Genomic DNA, 11,064 nt, shown 5'->3' with positions numbered 1-11,064 from the left:
ATCTCTACAGAAAAAAAATTCAGCTGACAAACCTGAGGAGCAGATTTTTGACTTTGAGTGAGGTCAGCTAAAGATACATATGTGACACTTTGGAAACCATGGAGGGAAAGGAGGGGGCAGAGGAAAGGAGAAGGAGAATGGGGAAAGGAAAAGAAGAAACGAGAAAGGAGAGAAGGGAGTAAATTATGTAGAAGGGAAGGGAGAGAAGAGGGAGGAAGGGAAGGGAAGGAAGAAGACAAGAAGCTGGGTCCCATGTCATACTTTTAAAAGAGCCTGCTGGCAATGGGCAATGTCCCTGCTCTAGGGCACGGGTAGACAATGAATAATGGCCTGCCTTTTCTGTGACATTTGAGACTGTGCCAGAGAAAAGCAGTGAGTCCAGGAGGTCATGGCACACTCCAGCAATGGCATAAGTGAGAATCCTCTACAACAGTGTCTTTAGAGGTTCTAGGAGTTTTCATCGATGGGATATTGCAGCAGCCAAATCTGGAGACCTGATGACGCCAGTTTGGCAGAGCCACAGCAGCCTGAATGCAGTGCTGGCCCCAGTTGGGCATCTGGCAGTCGCAAGCACAAATGGAGCAGTTGGGACTGGTTGGGGCCGAGCTGGAGCATCCACGGATCTCCGGTAGTAAGTCTACAGCAAATTTTTGGCGTTTTCTACAGCAAGAAAAGGAAGCTCGCAACTAAGTATACTTACCAAACTTTATTTTTGGGTGGGGAAGAGAGTGATGCCAAAATCCGTGCTCTGGGGAAAGTGTGGTCTTTGCACAAAGCATTTTGATGCCAGTCAGGATACTTTGCTAATATGCTCAAAGATACTTGGAAAGAACCGCACAGTGATATTTTTGAACGGGAGATTAACAACCAGCACATAGATATCTGGTCCTTAGATTTTGTATTCGGTTCATTGTACAGGGCAAGGACTTTCCAATGAAGTTCCGACAAGTTCTTCATGTTCTGCAGCAGCATGCCTGCTTCACGTAGAGCAGGTAATCCAACAATGTAATGAGACCATGAAGAAAACCATTAACATGAAAACCATGTGTTCATATTACATAATAGCAGAAATATATAGATTGAAATCTGGAAAATCATAGTGCTTTGACTGGCTTCTTTGCAACTTGATGATACACCCAAATGTTAGACTTTACAGAGAAATTGATATAAAGATCATGTATCTACTTGTCTCATCATCTAGCCTACTAGTGTTGCAAAAGGAAATTGATCTATATACCACCCTGAAAACGTGGATGTTCCTTTATTTTAGCCTTCGCTGGAAAGGTTCAGTGAAATGTCTCTTTGCTAATGCCAACAGCTGGCTTTCCAGGCACATGGAATGCACTGACAACATCACTTTTCTTGAAAGTGAAGCAGGGCTAATATTTCAACCAGTATTTAAAAAACTGAGGTTTCAGCATATCATCTGTGACCTGGCATCCTCGACTATTCTTGAGCAAGATCACCTCAAACCTTTAGATTGGCTGGCCCCTGTTTATAAACAACAGTGGCTGACTTTGCCTCATGCACAGCAGCACAGGAATATTGGGCCAAGAACCATCAATGAAAAAGAACTCAAAGATGCAGTAAGACATGTGGAATAACCATCAAGAGAGATGACACATACTCCCAGAAGTGGTCAGGTTGCAAATTTAGCTTTCTTTAACTTATCATCTTTACCAACCGTGATATCATTTTCAAGCAATGTCATCAGCACTGTGACGGCGCTGCTTTCTTTTTTGTTTGTTTGTTTTTTTATTATTTATTTTTAAGTTTAAATTTAGATTAGAAACAAGGTTGCTTCACAAGTCAGTTCCAGGTCCCTCTCTGATTCCCTCCCCTCCTCCCATGCCCTCCCCCCAAAACCCCCAATATCCTCTCATTTCTCCAGGGAGGGTGAGGCCCTCCATGGGGGTGTCCATAGTCTGTCATTTCATCCAGGGCAGGGCCTAGACCTTCCCCCAAGAGTTCAGGGTGAGAGTGCATCTCACATTGTTGGATGGGAGTCCAAAGTCCATGTGTATACTTGGGATGAATACTGATCTACTGCCCAAGGCTCAATAGATTACCTAGGCACTGCTTTTTTCAAACAAGTCCAAAATGTAGTATTTAGAATAACTTTGGTCTGTTTTGACAGTGATGGAAAAGTAACTTTCAGTAGGAAAACTGGTCATAAAATCATTACCTTTAAAAATAATGAGAAGAAAAGTGTGATGGTGTCTGACAAGCACTGCATCATTTGCTGTTTTTTTGGCATCGAATGAACTGACAAAAGCTTTCTGTAAATATAACCTTAGGTATTTACTTGTCATTGTCCATGCATATCAGCATGAGACTGCAGTGCTTTGTGAAGACACGATGGACCTTGCAATAGATAATGAAGCCTAACTCACACAATCTGATGGTAAAAAGGATGAAAAACATGATGACGTCTGTCCTGTCAGGGTTTCGGCCTGACATGGCTCACCATGCTAATATTCAAAGACAATCTATGGTAATCTAAGTATTACTTTCCGTATTAACTCCATGTGTACATGAATGTAGATGAATTCTTTTCTTTTTCAGAAAAAAATAAACTGGCTTACTGTAGGTATATTCCTGTGGAAAGTGCCATGTTATTTTAAAATACAAGAATCTACAATGGCATATAATGTTATTATTTAGATTCAGAAAAGTAGTTCAATATTACTATTAGAGTTCAGCAAGGAAATATTTTTGGATATTTATCTTATTGCAGACATGAGGCGGTTTTACTCAGAGACTTAAAAGCAAATAATTAAAAATTTGACTGTCTTTTATAGAATTACAATTTATTTTGAGTAAATATTCCCATAGAATCTGAATAGGTAAATGCAAATCAATAACCAGCATCCTGGCGTGCCTTCCATTGACTGGGGAAGGCCGCAGAGCTTCTCATCCTGGGCGGAGCCAAACATGCCAGATCCCAGGTCTTCTCTTCCAACAAGGAGACCAGGGGGCCAGCTGATATGGCTGGACCAGGTAAAATAGTCCCTGCATCGGGGCCTGCATTCCAGTGCCTGGAGATTGCCTGGGAACTGCACAGAGCTTCCAATCCTGTCAGGAGCCAAGCATCCCAGATCCCAAGTCTTCTCTCCCGGCAAAGAGGCCAGAGGACCAGGTGGGAGGCTAAGCACCCCAGGTTCCTAGTCTTCTTTTCCAACCACGGGACCAGAACGAGAACAAGTAATAGAAGAACTAACCGATTATTGGACGTGCAAGCACCCACTGAAAGGGAACTTTGGTTCCCTAACCACCAGACCAGTAAGGGACTCTTTCTGTACCCACTAGAAGAAGAGATGGGAAAGAGACAATACAAAAACACACTCAGCAACAGAAAAACAAATATGACAACAACAGATTCTAGAGACTCCACACCAGCAAGACTCCAAAATTCCAATGCAAATGAAGTAGAAGAGAATGACCTTAAAAACACCTTCATGAAAATGATAGATGCCCTAAAAAGAGGATATAGGAAAATCCCTCAAAGAAATGGATGGAAAAAAAACAAAAAATGCAAGAAATGGAAGAAAAACAAACCAAAAATGCAGGAAATGGAAGAAAAAACAAACCAAAAAATGCAAGCAATGGAAGAAAAAAAACAAACCAAAAAATTACAAGAACTGGAATAAAAGCAAACAAAAAATTCAAGAAATGGAAGAAAAAGCAACCAAAAATGCAAGAAATGGAAGAAAGAACAAAACAAAAAATTCATAAACTGCAACAAATGGACAACAAGATGAACATAAAATTGCAAGACACAATACAAACAGTACAAGGGTGAAAACTAAAATAGAGACAATAAAAAATACAGAATCTGAAGAAAGGCTGGAAATAGAAAATCTGGGCAAATGGTCAGGTAATACCAATGCAAGAATTACGAACAGAATATAAGCGATGGAAGAGAAAATTTCAGGTGTTGAAGATACACTAGGAGAAATGGATTCATCAACCAAAGAAAATCTTAAGTCCAACAAATCCTTACCACAAAACATCCAGGAAATATGGGACACCATGAAAATACCAAATCTAACAATAATAGGTATAGAAGAAGGTGAAGAAAACCACCTCAAAAGGGGCAGAAAATATATTCAACAAAATCATAGAAGAAAACTTTCCCAACCTTAAGAAAGACATGCCAATGAAGGTATAAGCAGCTTACAGAACACCAAATAGAGTGGATCACAATAAAAGTCCGCTCGCCAATAATAATCAAGACTTTAAATATGCAGAATAAAGAAAGAATATTAAGAGCAGGTAAGGAAGATGGCCAAGTAACATATAAATTCAAACCTATCAGAGTTATACCTGACTTCTCCATGTAAACTCTGAAAGTCAGAAGGTCCTAGATAGATATTCTACAAACAATAAGAGACTATGGATGCCAGCCCATACTACTATAGCCAACAAAGCTCTCAATCACTATAGATAGAGAAAACAAAATATTCCATGACAGAACTAGATTCAAGCAATACGTATCCAATAACCCAGCCTTACAGAAAGTTTTGGAAGGAAAGCTCCCACCCAAGGAAGCTAACTACAACCAGAAAAACATAGACATTAGATAATCCCACTCTACCAACAGCAAAAAGAACAAAGGGGTGGAATTCCACACATAATTCCACCACCACCAACCATTCCAAATCAAAGAAGAATGAGCAATCAATAGTCATTAATATCCCTCAGCACTAATGGCCTTAACTAACCCGTAAAATGACACAGGCTACCAGAATGGATTTGAAGACAGAACCCATCTTTCTGCTGCACACAAGAAACACACCTCACTCTCAAAGACAGATATTACCTGAGAGTAAAAGGTTGGGAAAAAATTTTCCAATCAAACGTACTCAAGAAACAAGCAAGTGTAGCAATCCTAATATCTAACAAATTAGACTTTAAAATGAAATCAATCACAAGAGATGAAGGAGGTCATTACATACTCATCACAGGAGAAATCCACCAAGATGAAGTGTCTATCCTGAACATCTATGTGGGGACACCAGACCTTGAGAAGAAACCCACTGCCCCTTCAGCCTGGGAGCAGGCAGCTGCGAGATAATGTTTACTGAAAACAATTCAGTGTTATAAAGCTCTTGATAGGGCTCATATAAGGTCTCGCTCAATGAAACACCATGACTTTGATTCCCCCTATGGCTAGATGTTCCTTCCTGCTCCCTGCGGTGTCTCCCCGATTCTGGGGCCGGAGATTAAACCACCAGCCAGGAGGGTGAGAAGGCTGGGAAGAATTGTATGTAGATGGATGGCAGAAGTCCTTAAAAAGGGAAGCGTTTTTTCTTGGGGGTCTGCTCCTAAGCTGACTTGGGAAGCATAAAGTTTTCTTAAAACAATCGACTGGTCTCTGTGTCATCTATCCCGACCACCTCGCTACATTCTCGGATGCAGGCTACACAGCAGGTGCGACACATCTATGCCCCAAATACAAAGGCATCCACATTTGTAAAAGAAACATTACTAAAACTTAAATCACATGTAAAGCCCAACACACTTATAGTGGAAGATTTCAACACCCCAATCTCACCACTAGACAGGAATACCAGACAGAAACTTTACAAAGAAGCAAAGGGTCTAATAGAAATAATGACCCAACTGGGATTCACAGACATCTATAGAACATTTCATCCCCATAAAAAGAATATACATTCTTCTCACCACCACATGGAACCTTCTCAAAAATCGACCACATACTTGGCATCATAACAAACCTCACAAGGTACAAAAAATTGGAATAACTCTTTGCATCTTATCTAACCACCATGCATTAAAACTAGAATTCAACAACAAAATAAATTGCAGAAAGCAATCAAACTCATGGAAGTTGAATAATGCACAACTGCACCATTCCTGCATCAAACAAGAAATAAAAAAAGAAATTAAAGACTTCCTAGAATTCAATGAGAATGAAGACACAACATACTCAAACCTATGGGACACTTGGAAAGCAGTGCTACGGGGGGAGTTCATAGCACTAAGTGCCCACATGAAGAAAGTGGAGAATAGTTATATTAGAGAATTAACAGCATAGCAAAAAGCTCTAGAACACAAAGAAGTAAAATCCCCCAGGAGGAGTTGACTCCAGGAAATAATCAAATTGGGGGCTGAAATCAATAAAGTAGAAACTAGGAAAACTATACAAAGAATCAATGCAACAAAGAGTTGGTTCTTTGGAAAAATCAACAAGATAGACAGACCTTTGTCCAAACTTACCAAACAGCAGAGCATGAACATGAAAATTAACAAAATCAGAAATGAAAAGGGGGACATAATAACGGATTCTGAGGAAATTCAGAGAATCATCAAGTCATATTTTGAAAACCTGTCCTCCACAAAATATGAAAATTTAAAGGAAATGGATGACTTTTTGGATAGCTATCACTTGCCAAAATTAAATCAAGAAGAGATAAGCAATTTAAATAGTCCTATAGCCCCTACTGAAATAGAAGCAGTCATCAAAAGTCTCTCAACCAAAAATAGCCCAGGTCCAGATAGCCTCAGTGCAGAATTCTACCAGAAATTCAAAGAACAGCTAACACCAACTCTTCTCAAAGTATTCCACACAATAGAAGCAGAAGGTCTTTGCCAAACTCTTTCTAAGAGGCTTCAATAACCTTGATCCCAAAGCCACACAAAGGCACAACTAAGAAAGACAATTTCAGACCAATATCCCGCATGAACATTGATGCAAAAATACTGGCAAATTGGATCCCAGAACACATCAAAATGATCATTCACCACGTTCAAGTAGGCTTCATCCCAGGGATGCAGGGATGGTTCAACATACAAAAATCCATCAAAGAAATCCACCATATAAACAAGCTGAAAAACAAAAATCACATGATCATCTCACTAGATGCTGACAAAGCGTTTGACAAAATACAACACCCCTTCATGATAAAGGTCTTGGAGAGATCTGGGATAACAGGAACTTACCTAAACATAATAAAATCTATATACAGCAAACCAACAGCCAATATCAAACTAAATGGACAAAAACTCAATGCAATTCCACTGAAATCAGGAACAAGACAATGCTGTCCACTCTCTGTGTACCGTTTCAATATAGTACTTGAATTTCTAGTCAGAGTCATATGACAACAAAAGAAGATCAAGGGGATACAAATCGGAAAGGGAGAGGTCAAAATTTCACTGTTTGCAGATGATATGATAGTTTACAGAAATGACCCAAAGAACTCTACCAGGGAACTCTTACAGCTGATTAACACCTTCGGCAAAGTGGCAGGCTACAAGATCAACTCAAGAAAATCAGTAGCCCTACTATATACAGGTGATTCTCAGGAAAGAATTCAGAGAAACATCACCCTTTACAATTGCCACAAACAACATAAAATTCCTTGGGGTAACGCTAACCAAACAAGTGAAAGACTTGTGTTGCAAGAACTATGAACCTTTAAAGAAAGAAATTAAAGAAGCCCTCAAAAAATGGAAAGATCCCCCATGCTCTTGGATAGGTAGGATCAATGTAGTAAAAATGGCAATCCTGCCAAAAGCAATCTACAGATTCAATGCAATCCCCATTAAAATACCATCACAATTCTTCACAGACCTTGAAAGAACAATAATCAATTTTGTATGGAAAAAACAAAAGACCCAATAGCCAAAACAACCCTGTTCAACAATGCAATGCTCAGAGGCATCACCATCTCTGGCGTCAAGCACTATTATAGAGCTATATTCCTGAAAACAGCTTGGTATTGGCACAAAATTGACAGGTAGACCATTGGAATCGAATTGAAAACCCTGATATTAACTCACACACGTATGAACATCTGATCTTTGATAAAGAAGCTAAAAATATACAATGGAAAATGAAAGTATCTTCATCAAATGGTACTGGCATAACTGGATGCTGGCATGTAGAAAAATGTGGATCCATCCATGTGTATCGCCATGCACAAACTTAAGTACAAATGGATCAAATACCTCAACATAAATCTATTCGCACTGAACCTCTTAGAAGAGAAAGTGGGTGGAACCCTTGAAGGAATTGGTACAGGAGACAGCTTCCTGAACATAACAGCATTAGCACAGACAGTGAGATCAACAATTAATAAATGGGACCACCTGAAACTGAAAAGCTTCTGTAAGGCAAAGGACACAGTCAGCAAGACAAAAAGGCATCCCACAGAATGGGAAAACATATTCACTGACAGAGGGCTGATCTCCAAAATTTACAAAGAACTCAAGAAGCATGTCGCCAAAATATCAAAGGATCCAATTAAAAAGTGGGCTCCAGAACTAAATAGATAAATTTCAATAGAGGAGTCTAAAATGGCTGAGAGCCACTTGAGACCGTGCTCAACATCCTTAGCCATCCGGGAAATGCAAATCAAAAAACTCTGAGATACCATCTCACTCCTGTCAGCATGGCTAAAATCAAAAACCCCAATGATAATTAATGCTTGAGAGGATGTGGTGAAAGGGGAACACTCCTCCACTGCTAGTAGGAATGCCAACTTGTACAGCCACTTTGGAAATCAGTATGGAGATTCCTCAGAAAAATGGCAATAAACCTACCACAAGACCCTGCAACTCCTCTCTCAGTCATATATCCAAAATATGCCCATTCATACAACAAGGATGTCTGTTCCACTATGTTCATAGCAGCATTAATTCTAATAGCCAGAACTTGGAAGCAACCTAGATGCTCCTCACCCGAAGAGTGGATAGAGAAAATGTAGTACATTTACACAATGGAGTACTATTCAGCAGAAAAACAATGGAATCCTGAAATTTGCAGGCAAATGGATGGCACTAGAAGAAACCTTCCTGAGCGAGGTAACCCAGTCACAAAAAGAGAAACATGGCATGTACTCTCTAATATATGGATTTTAGACATAGTGCCAGCCTACAATCCCATGGCCAGAGAGTCTGGGAAACAGAACCTTCATTCAGTGGCTGATTGAACCAGAGGCAGACTCCCATGGCTAAGTACTGAGCTGAACTGAAGAAATTCAGTGACAGAGAGGGAGGAATGATGAAAAAGGCATTAAGACTGGGATGGCCTAACCCCCAGAAACAGCTTACCTGGAAGGAGTTAGCTCTTGAATACCAGACTGATGGCTAGGATTCTAGCATAGGACTGATCAAGACCCCCTGAACGTGGGTGTCAGTGAGGAGGCATAGGTAATTTATTGACCCTTGGGTACTAGATCAGTATTTATCCTGTGTATACAAATGCAATTTGGACTCCCATCCAACAGTGAGAGATGCACTCTCACCCTGAACTCTTGGGGGAGGTTCTAGGCCCTGCCCTGAATGAAATGACAGACTGGACACACCCATGGAGGGCCTCACTCTCCCTGGGGAAATGAGGTGATATTGGTGGGTTTGGTGGGAGGGCAAGGGAGCATGGTAGGGAAACAGAGAGGGACCTGGAATTGATATGTGAAGCAAACTTGTTTCTAATTTGAATTTTAAAATGAAAAATATATATAAAAATGCAAATCAATAAAACAAAAACATAAACCATGTATACATGTGCACATATGCCAAATAACTAGATTTATAAGGAGCCTAATGTGTGTTATGCCAAGTTCGTAGGACCCAAAAAAGAGACCATCAAGGAGACAACTCACTGATGCAAACGCATAAGGTTTAATGTTAAGAGCCTCACCAGAGACACAGTTCAGCAAACTGGCATAGCAGCTACAAGAAAAGGGTGCCTGACCTGAATTGTAAGAGGTTTATAAAGGAAGAAAACCGCAAGCAGGGTGGTGCTTACCTTGGCTGTTCAGGGTTGGGTAAGAGTAGGTGACCTATAGATTCATTGATATGGGGGCTAGAGGAATTTCTAAATTGTTACTAACAGTTGCCTGCAAGAACAGTTGTGACAAAATGTTATTTATCAAACTAGTCATTGCCTGACCATCCAGATGGGGTCATTTTGACCAGTATAAGTACTCCTTGGAACTGTTTATGGTTCTTTGGCTGGAGTTGAATCAGTCTTGTGCCACACAGGGAATTTCTTAAGGAGGCTTTTTCTGAGGATGGAGTTAACTCCCCAGTATGCCTTGCTCTTACAATGCCAACAAAATGTTTTTAAACCTGTCTATGAATAGGCAAACATATACAGAAATTTGGGGAATATGCATACAACCATATATGTGAAATTAATATTTGTCTATGTATACAACCACATGTGTGAAATTAATACTTGTCTTATATAGTCATCAAAAAGACTAATAAAATAAGCAATAAAAATGTCTATCATTTAAATTGCTAAAAGTTGCTGGTATTTACATTCAATACTACTGACAGGTAAATGCTTTTTTGTTTTTTGTTTTTTTTTGGTTTTTTTTTTGTTTTGTGTAGGTTTTTGAGACAGGAATTCTCTGTATTGCTTTGGAAGTTGTATGGGAATTCCTCTGTAGACCAGGCTGGCCTTGAACTCACAGAGATACGCCTCCCCTGTCTCCCAAGTGCTGGGAATAAAGGCATGAGCCACCAACGCCCAGCATGACAGTTGAGTGTTCTGTGGTATTCCAGTGGTTATGAGTTGGAATTTGTATAATCCTTAAAACTCATCAAAATGGGTGTAACTTGGTCATTATTTTCACAGAAAAAAACTTCAGCTTACAAGCCTGAGGCAGCAGGTTCTTGACTTTGAGTGAGGTCAGCTGAAGTGACACATGTGACCCTTTGGAAACCATGGAGGAAAAGTAGGGTGGCAGAGGAAAGGAGAAGAAGAATCGGGAAAGGAAAAGAATAAACGAGAAGGGAGGAAATTAGGTAGAAGGGAAGGGAGAGAAGAGGGAGGAAGGCAAGGGAAGGAGGAAGACGAGAAGCTGGGTCACATGCCATAGTTTTAAAACCTCCTGCTGGCAGTGGGTGGGGCCCCTGTTCTAGGGCACGGGTAGACAATGAATAATGGCCAGCCTTTCTGTGACATTTGAGATTGTGCTAGAGAAATGCAGGGAGCCCAGTAAGTCCTGGCACACTCCAGCCATGGCAAGGGAGAGAAACCTCTGCAGCAGTCTCCTTTAGACGTTCTAGGAGTTTTTTTTTTCG

General features: G+C 40.2%; 1 pseudogene; it reads left to right on the top strand.

The window, feature by feature from the left end:
* The first annotated feature begins 463 nt into the window (after positions 1-463).
* Positions 464-2,264, top strand: LOC101824597 (annotated as a pseudogene).
* The last annotated feature ends 8,800 nt before the right edge of the window (positions 2,265-11,064 follow it).

Source organism: Mesocricetus auratus, unplaced genomic scaffold (assembly GCF_017639785.1).
Source record: "Mesocricetus auratus isolate SY011 unplaced genomic scaffold, BCM_Maur_2.0 Super-Scaffold_100003, whole genome shotgun sequence".
In the NCBI taxonomy this organism is placed as follows: domain Eukaryota; kingdom Metazoa; phylum Chordata; class Mammalia; order Rodentia; family Cricetidae; genus Mesocricetus; species Mesocricetus auratus.
This window is presented reverse-complemented; position numbering and strand designations above follow the sequence as displayed.